Raw genomic sequence first — 20,147 nt, forward strand, 5'->3', positions numbered from 1 at the left:
AGTGACAGAGGTTTTTGTTATAATAGTATTGGTGTCTAACACTCACAATCTCTTTAGAAATTAAAGTGTGGCTCCAATGGAGCCGAGTTTGTTGGTTTGAGGCCAAGCCACCACCACAGGGCAGTAAGTAAGCCGTTTACTTGGAGGAGGTGTACTTGGTGACGGCCTTAGTGCCCTCAGAGACGGCGTGCTTGGCCAGTTCTCCGGGCAACAGGAGCCTTACAGCCGTCTGGATCTCCCGACTGGTAATGGTGGAACGCTTGTTGTAGTGGGCCAGGCGAGAAGCCTCGGCGGCGATGCGCTCGAAGATGTCGTTCACGAACGAGTTCATGATCGACATGGCTTTGGAAGAGATACCAGTGTCGGGGTGGACCTGCTTCAGCACTTTGTAGATGTAGATGCTGTAGCTCTCCTTCCTCCTGCGCTTCTTTTTCTTATCGCCCTTGGCAATGGCCTTCTGGGCCTTTCCGGCCTTCTTGGCAGCCTTTCCAGATGCCTTGGGTGGCATGATGATGCTCGTGCTGGCTGGCGTTGCGATACAATAATGAACTTTTGCGAATAATCAGAAATCAGAATAATACAGGAGAAGATGCCCATGGGGGCGAGCTTGGAAGTGGGGACAGAAGAAGATAAGGGGGGGTGAGAGGAAGAAGATTTGTAAGAGAAAAAGTGCCAGGGCTAAACCCAGCAGCGTGTCGTTAGGTTGCGGCTTTCGAGGCAGGGACTCAGTCGGGTGTTTTCAGTGACAACATCGGGACATCACAAACTCACAACATCACAGTGATTGGCTCAAGAGCGTCAGGGCTGAACTTTTTTACGGATTGTTTGTGCTGGTTGTTGAGAGCTGAATATGTAATGATAGTGGATGCTGGGTGTTGAGAGCTAAAGTTTAACGAAATACAGAGTTAGGAAGAGGATCATGGATGGTAGAGAAGAGGTCATGATTGTTTCGTGGTAGTCTGAGAGTGTGTAGGAGAAAATCAATGTGTTGTTCATGATGAGTGAGTAGTCTATCGATTTGTTTGTCTGATAGAGTTTTCCAGTAGGTATTTAGGGCAGGAATGTTAGTACTTTCATGGAGACTTTGATTGGTATTTAACTCTTGCCATCGGGTGTTGAGTACCCATCTTAGTGCTCTGTTCTGTATTCTTTGAAGTTTTATTTTGTTAGTGCGTGCAGATAGAGAAAGAGCTAGTGGAGCGTATGTTAGGAGAGGTCTAATAAGTGCTTTGTAAAGGTGCATTTTTGTGTCAGGTTTTGCAAATCTAAGTCTGTATAGTTTCTTCATGGCTTGAAGAGCTATTGCATGTTTCTGTGTTATGTGTGTGTGAAAGAGTAGTTGTCGATCAAATGTGAGTCCCAGGACTGTGGAGGAGGGAGATACAGAGATGTAAGTAGGATTTTGAGTGTATGAATAGAGTTTGAGAGGAATTGGGCGAATAGTTCTTTTACAGAAAAAGTAGGTGATTTTAGATTTGCTGGAGTTGGTTTTTATACGCCATTTGTACTCCCACTCAGTGACAACATCAAGTTCTGTTTGTGCTCTGTTTGTTAGTGTATCAATGGTGTTGCTGGTGACAAGGTGAGGCATCTGACATCACAACCACCACAGTGATCCAACAGCATCGATTTAACAACAGCCAGAGATGCAGAGCGCTAGTAGCACCTGTTGCTAACTTGCAAGGTCAGGGCCGCTTGGTCGGCCCAGACGAGCATACTCTCGTGGTAACCCTACCTGGGGCCACATCCTTATCACAGCCATCTTCCATCCAAGGCAACACCCAGGCAAACTGGCACACACCTCTTTTTCAGGCAACGACGGCTCTTCCTCTCGGCGTGTTCACGGTTTATGTTACAGCTCTATCAGTGATATAACGTGCAAAGATACATTACCCTAGTGGGCCAACCCGTACTGCCACCCTGAATAAAACCAGGGACAGCTGGATGGCCTAACTTACGTAATGTGTATTGCCGTGCATAGCACTCTTTCTCTCCTCTGCTAAACATTTCTTCCTCTTCAGGCCGGGACCTACCCCCTGTGCGGTGAAAGTGCAGTGGGGTATTCGTCCTTTCCTCCCAGGTGGGGTCACAGCACGTGCTTGCGCCCTGTGTCTCCCTGCCTGGCTTGTTTGCTATGCCGATCCACTGCTAGAACCTCGTGATAGTGCGAGTCAACTAGCAGTGGGGGTTGCCCTTGAGTAACACCTTCAGGACTCACGAATACTTTGTATTTGTGCCGAACCGGGTTCAATTAGCCTGCTAGGAACCCGGAATTACGCCTCTGACAACCGAGCTCCAACCCACAGCTCACGAGCACACTGACCCCCCCCACTGAGCTAATGGAATCGCAGTGATTGGCACAAGACACGGGACTGTCAGTAGACAGTGAGTCACAATGGCTCACTGTCTACGGATGACCTACACTGGGAATACACCCATAGACACAGTTGACTGCATCACTACCTTTTACAATGCCACTGGCACACCAGCCACTAACCATATAAAACATGCCAACACAAACACCATCAAATTTCTCATTGCCTCTGAAGACGACCTTTTTGCCTGTTTCAAGGAACCTACTTTCAGAAAACTCACACAAGCTTCACTTACTCCTGTTCTCACTATTGAACAAAAAACTAAATGCTCTGTACTTGTAAGAAATGTCGACAGCTCTGTCCTTTCAGCACCTACTACTATCAATCTCTCTCAAGACATCTCTCACAGGAATGCTATTACTGTAATGGAGATATACCCAGTGCCCAATACAAAACACCTCAAGATCCAATGTTCCTCCCCTACAGAAGCTCAAAAACTCTTGCACCATGGAATTAAAATCCTCCACACCAGCACTCCTCCCTATCTCATTAGTCCAGTTGACTATCTTCCTTTGCTGCAATGCTTTAAATGCTACAAATACAGTCATGAAACCCGGAAATGTAAAAGCCCACAAATTTGTTCAAAATGTTCTGTAGAAGGCCATTTTTACACTCAGTGCTCTGCCAACACTTTAAAATGCATCAATTGCCAAGGAGGTCATTCAGCAGTTGACAAATCTTGCCCTTTGAGAAAGCAAACCCTAAAATCTCTTCGCAATAACCAACCTCGCACTCAAGCACACCCTCATTCCTCTTCTTCAACCTCCCATAACCTATCTCATCACCAAACAGCATCAGCCACATCAATGTCCTATGCCAGTGTCCTTAATGCTTCACCTCACCAGCAACATCATCATAATACTGCACAACAAACTCAGTCCTCTCCACCTCTCTTCCCTCACCCACCACCTCCACCTTATTCTCCTCTTCAGAACCTTGCATATGAACGAGTCACTGCCTGTGTACAAGCTGCTTACTTGAAGGCCAAGGACGATGGCCGTGACTTTGCTGACTATCTTCCAATCTTTCTCACTCATAACGGCCTTCCTAGTATCTCTGTTCCTCCTACTCAACTATTGCGCTCTGCTCCATTCTCGCCTACAGTCCTCACTCCACAAAACACCATGACTTCAGCTGAAGAAAATACTACAGTTCCCCCACAATCTCCTACCAACCCACTCCTGACTGCTACAGAAAACGGTGCCACTGACCAAACAGCACATCCTGGACTATCCCAAACTGAAGCATCCATGTCAAAGGCACTTTCAACCTCTTCTCCCAACATTGTCCTCTCCACTTCCAATCTGACTACTAACACTACAACCTCTGATACCTCTCACCCGGTCCCTGTCAACAAGCCTTCTGTCTCCCTCCATCCCCCAACAACTTCAGTCATTTCTTCTGTAACTCATCTTGTCTCGTCCCGAGCCCGTTCAGCAACCCGTTGTCTTACTCCCACCTCCCGCTGTAAATATCCTACAATTCCTACCACTATCCTCCAAGATGCACCCTCCTCAATAACTGCCCAACTCATTGAATCACGCAACCCTCATGCTCTTGTACATGCACAAAACCCCACCAGCACCCCATCAAAACCTAAAAATTCATAAAGATCATACAGTTTAATGTGCGGGCATATTTCAACATTAGACACATGGTGTCAGATTTTATTGAGATCGAGAGACCTGATGTGCTATTATTAAATAGCACATACATCACGAACTCATATAAAATCAAACATTATGGCTACACCTCTTACCAGTCACCAGATGAAGCACATGAAGGAGTTGCAATACTCATCCGTTCTTCATACAAACACGAACTCTTACACACTCATTGGCTTCACAAACATTTCCTAGCCATTAAAGTTCATACACAAATGGGGTCTCTCATCATCTGCACAACCTACACCCGTCCTAACACCGACATTCCCATGCAAGATTTCATAACTCTCTTCAACAACTCTCACTTGCCTGTTTTTCTGCTTGCAGACCTCAATGCACAACACCCTACATTCCACCACAATACCACAAATCAGCATGGCAGACAGCTTCACCAAATATACACCCAAAAACATCTATTCTTTCTTGGCCCTGATTTCCCCACTTGTTTCACACATACAGGTTCTGGCCGGCCTGATCTCATATTCACCAACAGACACGGCAGCAACTTGCAACACTTCATTTCACCAGGGCCCATTACGGGCTCTGATCATATTCCCTTAATTCTCACAGTCTCCACAAATCCTATTCTCATCCCCAGCACTCCTCAATTCTCATACCATAGGGCAAACTGGGACATGTTCAAACAACACATTGATGACACTGATCTCACTTATGAATACAATGACAAACATCACACTGACATCGACACACAAGCACGCAACATACAAGACACCATCATTCATGCAGCAAACATCTCCATCCCTAAAACAGCACACAAACCACATTTCACTTTCACCCCCTCCATTCGCTCCAAACGCCTCTTAGCTTGCTATCACACTAGATTCTTACAAAACATACATCGTCATGGACAAATACTATGGGACCTAACAGCATTAAAAAACCATATCCTTAACAGCCTAGATGAAGACCACACAAAACATTGGAAACACCTTATAGAACAAGCAGAACAATACAGAAAACTGACACCTCAAGAATTCTGGAAACGAATCAAACGATTACAAGGATCAACTCACACACCGTTTAAATACCTTCTAAATAATAACAACAAAATCACTGATCCTGAAGCAGTTCTCAACATTTTTAAACACCACTGGGAACAAATCTTTCACCCACATCCTCCTGAACCATTTGCACGCCCCAACATTGAAATAGTCGAAGACTGGATACACCAAAATAGACAAGCAACTACACCAGACGACCTCATTCACCTTGAAAATCTCAATTCAAACACTGAACTACAGACTCCCCTAACTCTAGCTGATGTCAAGACAGCTCTCATGGGCACTCGTCGTAGAGCCCCTGGTGCGTCTGGCATTGGACATATCCTTCTTAGACAACTCCCTGCTTCTATCATTACTGCTATCACTAACCTATTCAACGCCTCCCTTGCCTCTGGGTACTTTCCACTCAACTTTAAGTCTGCCACAGCCGTTTCTTATTCCAAAACCTGGGAAACCCCACACTGACCCAAAGAACTATAGACCCATCAGCCTTCTAGAGACACTTGGCAAAGTCTTTGAAAGGCTGATCAACCAGAGACTTAGAACGCACCTTGAACACAATGACTTACTCACTAACAAACAGTTTGGATTTCGGCCTCACCGGTCCACTCACGACGCCTTAAACATCATGACTAACTACCTCAGTATCAATCAGCACCAAAGACTTAAGACTGCACTCATCACTAAGGACGTTGAGAAGGCCTTTGACACTGTTTGGCATGACGGCTTAAAATTCAAACTATGCAACAACTTTAATCTTCCTCTCATCAACTTTTGCGCGAGGCGAGCTTTCCTTTTATATCCCGCTCGCGACTCAGCTCAGAGCGGGTCGCGTGGCGGAGCGCGCTGATTGGTCAGTGGCGGGCTCCCTTGATCCTGAGCGGGGTATATAACACGAAGCTCGATCTGCGGGGCGGCATAAAACACCACAAACCCACAACAGCAGCAGCAATGTCAGGACGCGGCAAGGGAGGCAAAGTGAAGGGCAAGTCAAAGTCTCGCTCCAGCAGGGCCGGACTTCAGTTCCCCGTGGGCAGAATTCACCGTCTGCTGCGTAAGGGCAACTACGCCGAACGCGTCGGTGCTGGCGCTCCTGTCTACCTGGCAGCCGTCATGGAATACCTCGCTGCCGAAGTTCTGGAGCTCGCCGGTAATGCCGCACGTGACAACAAGAAGACCCGTATCATCCCACGTCACTTGCAGTTGGCCATCCGCAACGACGAAGAACTCAACAAACTTCTGTCTGGCGTAACCATTGCACAGGGAGGTGTTCTTCCAAACATTCAGGCAGTTCTTTTGCCAAAGAAGACAGAGAAGAAGTAAGCACTTCTGCCACCCACCACGACAAATACCATAACCAGGCTCCATCCGGAGCCACACACACTTTAATAGAGAGATTCAAGTAGACAATCAACTTTCAAACATTAATAATAACATTTATATTGATTTCATTTGGAATGTGTACATAACAAACAAACAAAACAAAATTATAGGGGATATTCAGCATCACTTGGAATATTAACCAATCATATAAATCCAATATATATTTTATATTTTACTTTAAGCGAGGAATTCATATTATATTAATTTTTAATCATACAAATGAACAAAAGCAATTCTTCACTAGACGTAATGAATGAATAAATGATCAAGGTTTTAATGTGTTTCATGAATATATATATATATATATATATATATATATATATATATATATATATATATATATATATATATATATATATATATATATATATATAATATAATATAATATAATATATTATAATACTTGTGAACCAGAATATGTTTGAGCAGCAGCGATCGTGCCTGCCATTGGCCGAAGTGCAACAATTCAAATAATTTAAAGGGCCTGCTCGGGTATATAAGAGAGGCTGGGAGACTGGGGCCGGTGGTGGGTGATGGGTGATGAGTGATGGTGTGGTGTGGTATGGTGTTGTTAAGAGTTGATTTACGGCCAGCCAGCCAGCTGCAGCCAAGGCAGGGCAGGGCAGGGCAAGGCAAGGCAAGGCAAGGCAAGGCAAGGCAAGGCAAGGCAATAACAGGACAGGACAGGCAAGGCAAGGCAAGGCAAGGCAAGGCAAGCAGGCGGGCGGGCGGGCGGGCGGGCGGGCAGGCAGGCAGGCAGGCAGCCAGCCAGCCAGCCAGCCAGCCAGCCAGCCAGCCAGCCAGCCAGCCAGCCAGCCAGCCAGCCAGCCAGCCAGCCAGCCAGGCAGGCAGGCAGGCAGGCAGGCAGGCAGGCAGGCAGCCAGCCAGCCAGCCAGCCAGCCAGCCAGCCAGCCAGCCAGCCAGCCACTCCCACTTTGTATTTATATGCATTCAATTTATATTCAAACATTATATATGTTAAGGGCCTAGTTTTAGTGTTTATTTTAAAAATGACAAACATCGAGTCGTTTTACCAGTCCTTTAGCGTTAACGGTGATGCATTTTAAAACTGAACAGAAATCACCTTTTCTGGATATATCAAATATCGAATCCGCTTAATGTGCCTACAATTCAATCATTCAAAAAATACATAATTTACATCATGCCTTTTCATAGAACAGACAATAAGATTTGAGACAATAAGAACTTTACTTTTATAACTAAAGTTGCACAATTATACCAACTCTATGGTGGCTGGGTGGTAAGGTGTGTGGCTGGTATTTTGGAAGTCGCGAGTTCAAACGACCCAATGGGAATAATACTTTTTTTTTTTTGCCATACAATCTTCCTAATACTATTATGTAGGTTTGTGTGTGTGTTTTTTTATTCATTCTTTGGTTTTATAGATGACATACATATTGACTCCTTTTACCGGTCCTTAATTAGGCTCTGGGGAAGCAATGGTGGTGGTGGTGGTGGTGGTGCATTTAAAACTAAACCAAAAATCACCAGTTCTGGACGCGTCAAATATCATATCCGCTTAATGTGTCTACAACCTAATTACTTAAAACTACACTATTTAATTCATTCATATCATGTGCATATTGGTCATTATGCTCATACAACCGACATCAAAATTTATTTTCATTATTAGAATCATACATTTCATCAAGTAATACAGATACAAAGAGATTTTCTTTCTGAGAAGACCGTTAGTATTGGCTTGCAGGCAGGCAGGCAGGCAGGCATTTGAGGGTTATTATTTCGCCTGTTGATTGGGGGGAGGGTTGATGTGTTAGGGGGTTTTCGGTTAGATGTGGTGGTGGTGATTGGTGGTGATTGGTGGTGATTGGTGGTGATTGGTGGTGATTGGTGGTGGTGGTGGTGGTGGTAGTAGGTGGGAGTTGGGGGGGGGGGGGGGGGGAGGGAAGGGGAGGGGAATGATGGTCTGTGGATTCGTTCTCCGTACCCTTTACATATAAGCAAAAATATGCCTTCTTGTGGGTATAGAAACATTAACACAAATTATATCAGTAACTGATATTGTAGCCTTTTAAACAGAAAAGATTTGTACATACAAATACTTTTTAATTATCATTTATTTGTGGAAATGGCATTTACGTCATTAAATTGATACCTCAGCATCAAGCTTGTGTCCTGCAGCAGTGGTCCAGTGGTAAAGTGTATATAAGTGATGCGTATTCTTGGAGTTGCGAGTTCAAACCCGGATTAAGCTATATATATATACAACATGTTTTGTTTTGGTTGTTTGTTTTTGTATAAAGCCTCACACAATATCTATATTAAGCGAGTTTGTTTTAAACATGACATACATATTAATTCATTTTACCAGGCCTTATTCCACACAACTCCGTGAATTTCCCGTGGAGCCAGCCATTCAAACAAAAACAAACGAAACAAAACAAAACAAAACAAAAAACATTATTGCCAACAGCATTTGGTGTTCCCAGGCGGTCACCCATCCAAGTACTAACCAAACCCAACGTTGCTTAACTTCGCTGATCGGACGAGAAGCGGTGTTCTCAACGTGGTATGGCCGTTGGCATGAGACTGCCTACACATTGTGGCTAATAACCAACTCTTTTAAGTCATCGCGGCAGGATACGGACCTGCTTGTGGTGTCTTAATGGTAATTGTATCCTAACATATTTTTGTCTCCTTGGCATGGATATTTAACATCGTTTATTCAGTCTTGGGTTTATGTTCTTTCGCCATTTACAGACATTTTACATCTACCTACTTCCTCAGCCTGCCCTGCCAATTTCTAATGAATTTGTGGATTTTCTTTTGTAATACAAACATGTGTGTGCTCATCTGCTCTTCAGTTTTTATGATATTTGTCTCATCTGTCCTGCTTTATGATACTTTTACAAAGAACATGAACAAATGCTTCTATTTTAGAGAAGATATGGGATCCAGGTTTCGGAGCCGTAAAACCAACCGTCGTGATTGGTGGACGAGTTGCCAGGTTGCAGCTTCTGTACCGTGCCGGCACATAAATAGGTTCGGCTCAAGCGGCGGCAGCATCATTCCCCCGTGACTGTCTGAGCGTCTCTCATCACCTTGGTTATCTCATCATCATCATGGTAGAAGCAAAGCCTACCAAGAAGGCTGCGGCTGCTGCTGCTGTGGTGGCCACCACCAGGAAACCTCGCGTCCAGGTTGCTCACCCGAAAACTAGTCAAATGGTTCTAGCCGCGGTCGCAGCACTCAAAGACCGTAAGGGCTCGTCTCTACAAGCAATCAAGAAGTACGTTGTTGCCAACAACAAAGTCGAGGCTGCCAAGATCGCCATTTACATCCGAAGATTTCTCAAGAAAGCAGTGGCTGACGGCATTCTTGTTCAGACCAAGGGAAGTGGAGCTAGTGGATCATTCAAGCTGGCCGTAGCAGAGAAGAGGGCCGTTCTAACTCCCAAGAAAGCCACCACAACCAAGAAACCATCTACAGCAGCAAAGAAGGCCGTGGTAACTCCCAAGAAAGCCGCCACAAGCAACAAACCACCTACAGCCTTGAAAAAGAAGCAGCAGCAGCAGCAGCTTGTTGTTGGGAACAAAAAGCCCAAAATAAAGAGAGCTTCAAAATCTCCCAAACCACCCAAGGCAAAGAAAGCTGTCAAGAAAACAACAAAGGCAAAATAAACGACGACATGCAAGCAGCATGAATACACATGACAATAAACATCCAGGCCTCCCCCCTCAGTGGAGGGGCCTCATATGATTCCAAAAAGAGTTTAGTTTTGTAGACAAATAAATCATTACTTTTGGGGTAGATTTACTCTGTATATTATATATATATATATATATATATATATATATATATATATATATATATATATATATATATATTTATATATACACATGGGTGAGGTGATATGGTACCAAAGTTTTGGGTAAGGTGATTGACATTTACACAAGATAAAACACGAACCAATGGGAATAAAAACATAAGAATGGAAGTAACTGCAGAAGGCCTATTGGCCCATAACACAAGCACTTCCTCTTGATGCTTCTATATTGGTTCGGAGTCTTGAAGCTATAATATATATATATATATATATATATATATATATATATATATATATATATATATATATATATATATATATATATATATGCACACAAAACTAAATAGTCTTGTTAGACAAATTGCCCCTATTAGAGGCAAGTTGACTAACAAGCCGAATGACTGCAATTGTTTTGAATTTGAGTTAAATCTAACATAGAAATGTAATCAAACCTAACCTAACCTATGCTAACCCAAGCTAAGCTAACCTAACCTAACCTAAGCTAACCCAAGCTAAGCTAACCTAACCTAACCTAACCTAACCTAAGCTAAGCTAACCTAACCTAACCTAACCCAGCAATTCATGATCTTAATATAATACTGTTAATTGGATAAACCAATTTGGAAAGAAATGTTCGAAAATAACAAAATTAACTGTGCTTGTTAGGAAAATTGGGCCTTGCATACTTGTCCCAATAGTGTGGTTCTCGCTTTTAGGTACGACATAAACGTATACCTAAGTTGAGAGAGAAAAAGATTCGCACTCAAACATGCATATCGATTGCCAGTCCTGAATTCTGGGTAGATATTCGTGTCCTCCCTTTTCATTTACCATCATTTGGATACTATCAAAACAGCTCTGAGAAGGATAAAATGAATAAAACGGGTAGCTCACTCATGTAAAAAGGAAGAGTTGGGAAAGATCTCTCTCTCTCTCTCTCTCTCTCTCTCTCTCTCCCCCCTCACCCCCCCCCCCCCCCCACCAATGATCCTGCTCTGCTAGTATATAACGTAACAAACCTTCCCCCCCCCCCCCCCTCCCTCCCCAATCAGAGTCCCTTTAAGCATGCGAGGATAAAAAATAGATTTCATAAGACCCAATGTGCTAGCTGATATCAAAACAATTTATGTTATCGTCTATTAAGCCCTTCAGTAAAAAAAGTATAGGGACCTAATTAGGTCCCGTTTTGAGGTGGTGGTGGGTGGAATCGATGGATTAGCCAAGCTCTTATCCGCCGAATCCGTAGAGGGTACGACCCTGGCGCTTCAGAGCGTACACCACGTCCATAGCAGTGACGGTCTTCCTCTTGGCGTGTTCCGTGTAGGTTACAGCATCACGGATGACGTTCTCGAGGAACACCTTCAGGACGCCACGGGTCTCTTCGTAGATGAGACCCGAAATACGCTTCACGCCGCCACGACGAGCTAAGCGACGAATAGCGGGCTTGGTGATGCCCTGGATGTTGTCACGTAGCACCTTACGATGACGCTTGGCGCCACCCTTTCCGAGTCCCTTGCCTCCCTTGCCGCGTCCAGTCATGGTGTTGAAGTTGTGTGAATCGAATTGACGAATGCCCGCACGATTTCCCGACTATATCCCATCAAGCGGACGTACTAGTAGCATTGCAACTCCTGCCTGCCCTTACTTTACGCTTGTGGTCGAGTAGACACGGCTTTCTCACAACGCTTTCAAAACTGCAGTTGCCTACTCGTCTGTTTCACGTCCCTGTGAAATGACTTTTGCACAAATCCAAAAAATAGAGCAAAATCAGCGATAATAGTGATTGAGGTGAGCCGCCTGTTGGCTGCAGCCAGAGGAAGGAGGGGAGGGGCAACGGGGTGACGTAGGCGAGTCGAGCAGCCAATGGCGCTCGAGCAAGCGCCTCGAGACGGCGTATATAAGCAAAAATTTTTCGGCGCCGGCCATCACAAACCACAGTTGTTCACCATGGCTCGCACCAAGCAGACTGCTCGCAAGTCCACGGGAGGCAAGGCTCCTCGTAAGCAGCTGGCCACCAAGGCAGCACGCAAGTCTGCTCCTGCCACAGGGGGTGTGAAGAAGCCTCACCGTTACAGGCCCGGAACGGTCGCCCTGCGTGAGATCCGTCGTTACCAGAAGAGCACCGAGTTGCTCATCAGGAAACTTCCCTTCCAGCGTCTGGTGCGCGAGATTGCCCAGGACTTCAAGACCGATCTTCGCTTCCAGTCGTCTGCCGTCATGGCTTTACAGGAGGCATCCGAGGCTTACCTGGTCGGTCTCTTCGAGGACACTAACCTCTGTGCCATCCACGCCAAGCGTGTCACCATCATGCCAAAGGACATTCAGCTTGCTCGCCGTATCCGTGGAGAGCGTGCATAAGCTAAATCGACCACCCTAGTATACACCAAACTCGGCCCTTCTCAGGGCCAAAATATCCTTCTAAGGAGATTTCAGACATTCCTAGCATCAGTCATATGAATTAACCTTCATCTACACATATAATAAATAAATAAATAAATAAACAAATACACTAATTTAGGTGTCATACATACACGTGATATCAATAAATCAAGTCATTTGTAGTACAACCTGTTCTCTTACAAACAAAACGCCGTCGCTTTTCGCTCTTATGCACTGTCAAGGATCACCCACCCCCCCCCCCACCCCCAAAATAAAAATTGTCATACTGTACTAGAAATAAAAGCAGCTTGTATAAGTGACATACTGTCCAGTCCTGTTTTATTCTGTTTTCGGTCCTCTGGCTTAATCTGTTAAGTTAGGAGATGACATTTTAAATTAACCGTTTTCTTGACATTTTCAAACCTAAGAGGGTGGCCTGCATAGTAATCCTAATGTGGAACATAACAATGAATCTCTAATCTCTAGAAAAAAAAAAAGATACCGAGTGCTTATATGTGTTGAGAGAGAGAGAGAGAGAGAGAGAGAGAGAGAGAGAGAGAGAGAGAGAGAGAGAGAGAGAGAGAGAGAGAGAGAGAGAGAGAGAGAGAGAGAGAGAGAGACACAGACAGACAGACAGACAGACAAGACAGAGACAGACAAGACAGAGACAGACAGACAGACAGACAGACAGAGACTGAGAGAGAGAAACACACACAGACAGTTTCATAAATATTCTCATTTTATAGCTATTTGCTTTCAGTGACAGAGGTTTTTGTTATAATAGTATTGGTGTCTAACACTCACAATCTCTTTAGAAATTAAAGTGTGGCTCCAATGGAGCCGAGTTTGTTGGTTTGAGGCCAAGCCACCACCACAGGGCAGTAAGTAAGCCGTTTACTTGGAGGAGGTGTACTTGGTGACGGCCTTAGTGCCCTCAGAGACGGCGTGCTTGGCCAGTTCTCCGGGCAACAGGAGCCTTACAGCCGTCTGGATCTCCCGACTGGTAATGGTGGAACGCTTGTTGTAGTGGGCCAGGCGAGAAGCCTCGGCGGCGATGCGCTCGAAGATGTCGTTCACGAACGAGTTCATGATCGACATGGCTTTGGAAGAGATACCAGTGTCGGGGTGGACCTGCTTCAGCACTTTGTAGATGTAGATGCTGTAGCTCTCCTTCCTCCTGCGCTTCTTTTTCTTATCGCCCTTGGCAATGGCCTTCTGGGCCTTTCCGGCCTTCTTGGCAGCCTTTCCAGATGCCTTGGGTGGCATGATGATGCTCGTGCTGGCTGGCGTTGCGATACAATAATGAACTTTTGCGCGAGGCGAGCTTTCCTTTTATATCCCGCTCGCGACTCAGCTCAGAGCGGGTCGCGTGGCGGAGCGCGCTGATTGGTCAGTGGCGGGCTCCCTTGATCCTGAGCGGGGTATATAACACGAAGCTCGATCTGCGGGGCGGCATAAAACACCACAAACCCACAACAGCAGCAGCAATGTCAGGACGCGGCAAGGGAGGCAAAGTGAAGGGCAAGTCAAAGTCTCGCTCCAGCAGGGCCGGACTTCAGTTCCCCGTGGGCAGAATTCACCGTCTGCTGCGTAAGGGCAACTACGCCGAACGCGTCGGTGCTGGCGCTCCTGTCTACCTGGCAGCCGTCATGGAATACCTCGCTGCCGAAGTTCTGGAGCTCGCCGGTAATGCCGCACGTGACAACAAGAAGACCCGTATCATCCCACGTCACTTGCAGTTGGCCATCCGCAACGACGAAGAACTCAACAAACTTCTGTCTGGCGTAACCATTGCACAGGGAGGTGTTCTTCCAAACATTCAGGCAGTTCTTTTGCCAAAGAAGACAGAGAAGAAGTAAGCACTTCTGCCACCCACCACGACAAATACCATAACCAGGCTCCATCCGGAGCCACACACACTTTAATAGAGAGATTCAAGTAGACAATCAACTTTCAAACATTAATAATAACATTTATATTGATTTCATTTGGAATGTGTACATAACAAACAAACAAAACAAAATTATAGGGGATATTCAGCATCACTTGGAATATTAACCAATCATATAAATCCAATATATATTTTATATTTTACTTTAAGCGAGGAATTCATATTATATTAATTTTTAATCATACAAATGAACAAAAGCAATTCTTCACTAGACGTAATGAATGAATAAATGATCAAGGTTTTAATGTGTTTCATGAATATATATATATATATATATATATATATATATATATATATATATATATATATATATATATATATATATATATATATATATATATATATAATATAATATAATATAATATATTATAATACTTGTGAACCAGAATATGTTTGAGCAGCAGCGATCGTGCCTGCCATTGGCCGAAGTGCAACAATTCAAATAATTTAAAGGGCCTGCTCGGGTATATAAGAGAGGCTGGGAGACTGGGGCCGGTGGTGGGTGATGGGTGATGAGTGATGGTGTGGTGTGGTATGGTGTTGTTAAGAGTTGATTTACGGCCAGCCAGCCAGCTGCAGCCAAGGCAGGGCAGGGCAGGGCAAGGCAAGGCAAGGCAAGGCAAGGCAAGGCAAGGCAAGGCAATAACAGGACAGGACAGGCAAGGCAAGGCAAGGCAAGGCAAGGCAAGCAGGCGGGCGGGCGGGCGGGCGGGCGGGCGGGCAGGCAGGCAGGCAGGCAGCCAGCCAGCCAGCCAGCCAGCCAGCCAGCCAGCCAGCCAGCCAGCCAGCCAGCCAGCCAGCCAGCCAGCCAGCCAGCCAGGCAGGCAGGCAGGCAGGCAGGCAGGCAGGCAGGCAGGCAGCCAGCCAGCCAGCCAGCCAGCCAGCCAGCAGCCAGCCAGCCAGCCAGCCACTCCCACTTTGTATTTATATGCATTCAATTTATATTCAAACATTATATATGTTAGGGCCTAGTTTTAGTGTTTATTTTAAAAATGACAAACATCGAGTCGTTTTACCAGTCCTTTAGCGTTAACGGTGATGCATTTTAAAACTGAACAGAAATCACCTTTTCTGGATATATCAAATATCGAATCCGCTTAATGTGCCTACAATTCAATCATTCAAAAAATACATAATTTACATCATGCCTTTTCATAGAACAGACAATAAGATTTGAGACAATAAGAACTTTACTTTTATAACTAAAGTTGCACAATTATACCAACTCTATGGTGGCTGGGTGGTAAGGTGTGTGGCTGGTATTTTGGAAGTCGCGAGTTCAAACGACCCAATGGGAATAATACTTTTTTTTTTTTTGCCATACAATCTTCCTAATACTATTATGTAGGTTTGTGTGTGTGTTTTTTTATTCATTCTTTGGTTTTATAGATGACATACATATTGACTCCTTTTACCGGTCCTTAATTAGGCTCTGGGGAAGCAATGGTGGTGGTGGTGGTGGTGGTGCATTTAAAACTAAACCAAAAATCACCAGTTCTGGACGGCGTCAAATATCATATCCGCTTAATGTGTCTACAACCTAATTACTTAAAACTACACTATTTAATTCATTCATATCATGTGCATATTGGTCATTATGCTCATACAACCGACATCAAAATTTATTTTCATTATTAGAATCATACATTTCATCAAGTAATACAGATACAAAGAGATTTTCTTTCTGAGAAGACCGTTAGTATTGGCTTGCAGGCAGGCAGGCAGCAGGCAGGCATTTGAGGGTTATTATTTCGCCTGTTGATTGGGGGGAGGGTTGATGTGTTAGGGGGTTTTCGGTTAGATGTGGTGGTGGTGATTGGTGGTGATTGGTGGTGATTGGTGGTGATTGGTGGTGATTGGTGGTGGTGGTGGTGGTGGTAGTAGGTGGGAGTTGGGGGGGGGGGGGGGGGGGGGGGGGGGGGGGGGGGGGAGGGAAGGGAGGGGAATGATGGTCTGTGGATTCGTTCTCCGTACCCTTTACATATAAGCAAAAATATGCCTTCTTGTGGGTATAGAAACATTAACACAAATTATATCAGTAACTGATATTGTAGCCTTTTAAACAGAAAAGATTTGTACATACAAATACTTTTTAATTATCATTTATTTGTGGAAATGGCATTTACGTCATTAAATTGATACCTCAGCATCAAGCTTGTGTCCTGCAGCAGTGGTCCAGTGGTAAAGTGTATATAAGTGATGCGTATTCTTGGAGTTGCGAGTTCAAACCCGGATTAAGCTATATATATATACAACATGTTTTGTTTTGGTTGTTTGTTTTTGTATAAAGCCTCACACAATATCTATATTAAGCGAGTTTGTTTTAAACATGACATACATATTAATTCATTTTACCAGGCCTTATTCCACACAACTCCGTGAATTTCCCGTGGAGCCAGCCATTCAAACAAAAACAAACGAAACAAAACAAAACAAAACAAAAAACATTATTGCCAACAGCATTTGGTGTTCCCAGGCGGTCACCCATCCAAGTACTAACCAAACCCAACGTTGCTTAACTTCGCTGATCGGACGAGAAGCGGTGTTCTCAACGTGGTATGGCCGTTGGCATGAGACTGCCTACACATTGTGGCTAATAACCAACTCTTTTAAGTCATCGCGGCAGGATACGGACCTGCTTGTGGTGTCTTAATGGTAATTGTATCCTAACATATTTTTGTCTCCTTGGCATGGATATTTAACATCGTTTATTCAGTCTTGGGTTTATGTTCTTTCGCCATTTACAGACATTTTACATCTACCTACTTCCTCAGCCTGCCCTGCCAATTTCTAATGAATTTGTGGATTTTCTTTTGTAATACAAACATGTGTGTGCTCATCTGCTCTTCAGTTTTTATGATATTTGTCTCATCTGTCCTGCTTTATGATACTTTTACAAAGAACATGAACAAATGCTTCTATTTTAGAGAAGATATGGGATCCAGGTTTCGGAGCCGTAAAACCAACCGTCGTGATTGGTGGACGAGTTGCCAGGTTGCAGCTTCTGTACCGTGCCGGCACATAAATAGGTTCGGCTCAAGCGGCGGCAGCATCATTCCCCCGTGACTGTCTGAGCGTCTCTCATCACCTTGGTTATCTCATCATCATCATGGTAGAAGCAAAGCCTACCAAGAAGGCTGCGGCTGCTGCTGCTGTGGTGGCCACCACCAGGAAACCTCGCGTCCAGGTTGCTCACCCGAAAACTAGTCAAATGGTTCTAGCCGCGGTCGCAGCACTCAAAGACCGTAAGGGCTCGTCTCTACAAGCAATCAAGAAGTACGTTGTTGCCAACAACAAAGTCGAGGCTGCCAAGATCGCCATTTACATCCGAAGATTTCTCAAGAAAGCAGTGGCTGACGGCATTCTTGTTCAGACCAAGGGAAGTGGAGCTAGTGGATCATTCAAGCTGGCCGTAGCAGAGAAGAGGGCCGTTCTAACTCCCAAGAAAGCCACCACAACCAAGAAACCATCTACAGCAGCAAAGAAGGCCGTGGTAACTCCCAAGAAAGCCGCCACAAGCAACAAACCACCTACAGCCTTGAAAAAGAAGCAGCAGCAGCAGCAGCTTGTTGTTGGGAACAAAAAGCCCAAAATAAAGAGAGCTTCAAAATCTCCCAAACCACCCAAGGCAAAGAAAGCTGTCAAGAAAACAACAAAGGCAAAATAAACGACGACATGCAAGCAGCATGAATACACATGACAATAAACATCCAGGCCTCCCCCCTCAGTGGAGGGGCCTCATATGATTCCAAAAAGAGTTTAGTTTTGTAGACAAATAAATCATTACTTTTGGGGTAGATTTACTCTGTATATTATATATATATATATATATATATATATATATATATATATATATATATATATATATATATATATATATATATATTTATATACACATGGGTGAGGTGATATGGTACCAAAGTTTTGGGTAAGGTGATTGACATTTACACAAGATAAAACACGAACCAATGGGAATAAAAACATAAGAATGGAAGTAACTGCAGAAGGCCTATTGGCCCATAACACAAGCACTTCCTCTTGATGCTTCTATATTGGTTCGGAGTCTTGAAGCTATAATATATATATATATATATATATATATATATATATATATATATATATATATATATATATATATATATATATATATATATATATATATATATATATGCACACAAAACTAAATAGTCTTGTTAGACAAATTGCCCCTATTAGAGGCAAGTTGACTAACAAGCCGAATGACTGCAATTGTTTTGAATTTGAGTTAAATCTAACATAGAAATGTAATCAAACCTAACCTAACCTATGCTAACCCAAGCTAAGCTAACCTAACCTAACCTAAGCTAACCCAAGCTAAGCTAACCTAACCTAACCTAACCTAACCTAACCTAACCTAAGCTAAGCTAACCTAACCTAACCTAACCCAGCAATTCATGATCTTAATATAATACTGTTAATTGGATAAACCAATTTGGAAAGAAATGTTCGAAAATAACAAAATTAACTGTGCTTGTTAGGAAAATTGGGCCTTGCATACTTGTCCCAATAGTGTGGTTCTCGCTTTTAGGTACGACATAAACGTATACCTAAGTTGAGAGAGAAAAAGATTCGCACTCAAACATGCATATCGATTGCCAGTCCTGAATTCTGGGTAGATATTCGTGTCCTCCCTTTTCATTTACCATCATTTGGATACTATCAAAACAGCTCTGAGAAGGATAAAATGAATAAAACGGGTAGCTCACTCATGTAAAAAGGAAGAGTTGGGAAAGATCTCTCTCTCTCTCTCTCTCTCTCTCTCTCTCTCTCTCTCTCCCCTCACCCCCCCCCCCCCCCCCCAATGATCCTGCTCTGCTAGTATATAACGTAACAAACCTTCCCCCCCCCCCCCCCCTCCCTCCCCAATCAGAGTCCCTTTAAGCATGCGAGGATAAAAAATAGATTTCATAAGACCCAATGTGCTAGCTGATATCAAAACAATTTATGTTATCGTCTATTAAGCCCTTCAGTAAAAAAAGTATAGGGACCTAATTAGGTCCCGTTTTGAGGTGGTGGTGGGTGGAATCGATGGATTAGCCAAGCTCTTATCCGCCGAATCCGTAGAGGGTACGACCCTGGCGCTTCAGAGCGTACACCACGTCCATAGCAGTGACGGTCTTCCTCTTGGCGTGTTCCGTGTAGGTTACAGCATCACGGATGACGTTCTCGAGGAACACCTTCAGGACGCCACGGGTCTCTTCGTAGATGAGACCCGAAATACGCTTCACGCCGCCACGACGAGCTAAGCGACGAATAGCGGGCTTGGTGATGCCCTGGATGTTGTCACGTAGCACCTTACGATGACGCTTGGCGCCACCCTTTCCGAGTCCCTTGCCTCCCTTGCCGCGTCCAGTCATGGTGTTGAAGTTGTGTGAATCGAATTGACGAATGCCCGCACGATTTCCCGACTATATCCCATCAAGCGGACGTACTAGTAGCATTGCAACTCCTGCCTGCCCTTACTTTACGCTTGTGGTCGAGTAGACACGGCTTTCTCACAACGCTTTCAAAACTGCAGTTGCCTAC

General features: G+C 44.3%; 2 non-coding genes across 2 annotated transcripts; both read right to left on the bottom strand.

Moving 5' to 3' along the window:
* Nucleotides 1-8,890: 8,890 nt before the first annotated feature.
* On the bottom strand, nt 8,891-9,009 carry LOC138358500 (5S ribosomal RNA). The gene has a single exon (XR_011225427.1). It is a non-coding gene; the product is annotated as a 5S ribosomal RNA (ribosomal RNA).
* An 8,024-nt stretch (nt 9,010-17,033) lies between these two features.
* On the bottom strand, nt 17,034-17,152 carry LOC138358501 (5S ribosomal RNA). The gene has a single exon (XR_011225428.1). It is a non-coding gene; the product is annotated as a 5S ribosomal RNA (ribosomal RNA).
* Nucleotides 17,153-20,147: the final 2,995 nt, after the last annotated feature.

The sequence above is a fragment of the Procambarus clarkii genome, chromosome 83 (genome assembly GCF_040958095.1).
Source record: "Procambarus clarkii isolate CNS0578487 chromosome 83, FALCON_Pclarkii_2.0, whole genome shotgun sequence".
NCBI classification, from domain to species: domain Eukaryota; kingdom Metazoa; phylum Arthropoda; class Malacostraca; order Decapoda; family Cambaridae; genus Procambarus; species Procambarus clarkii.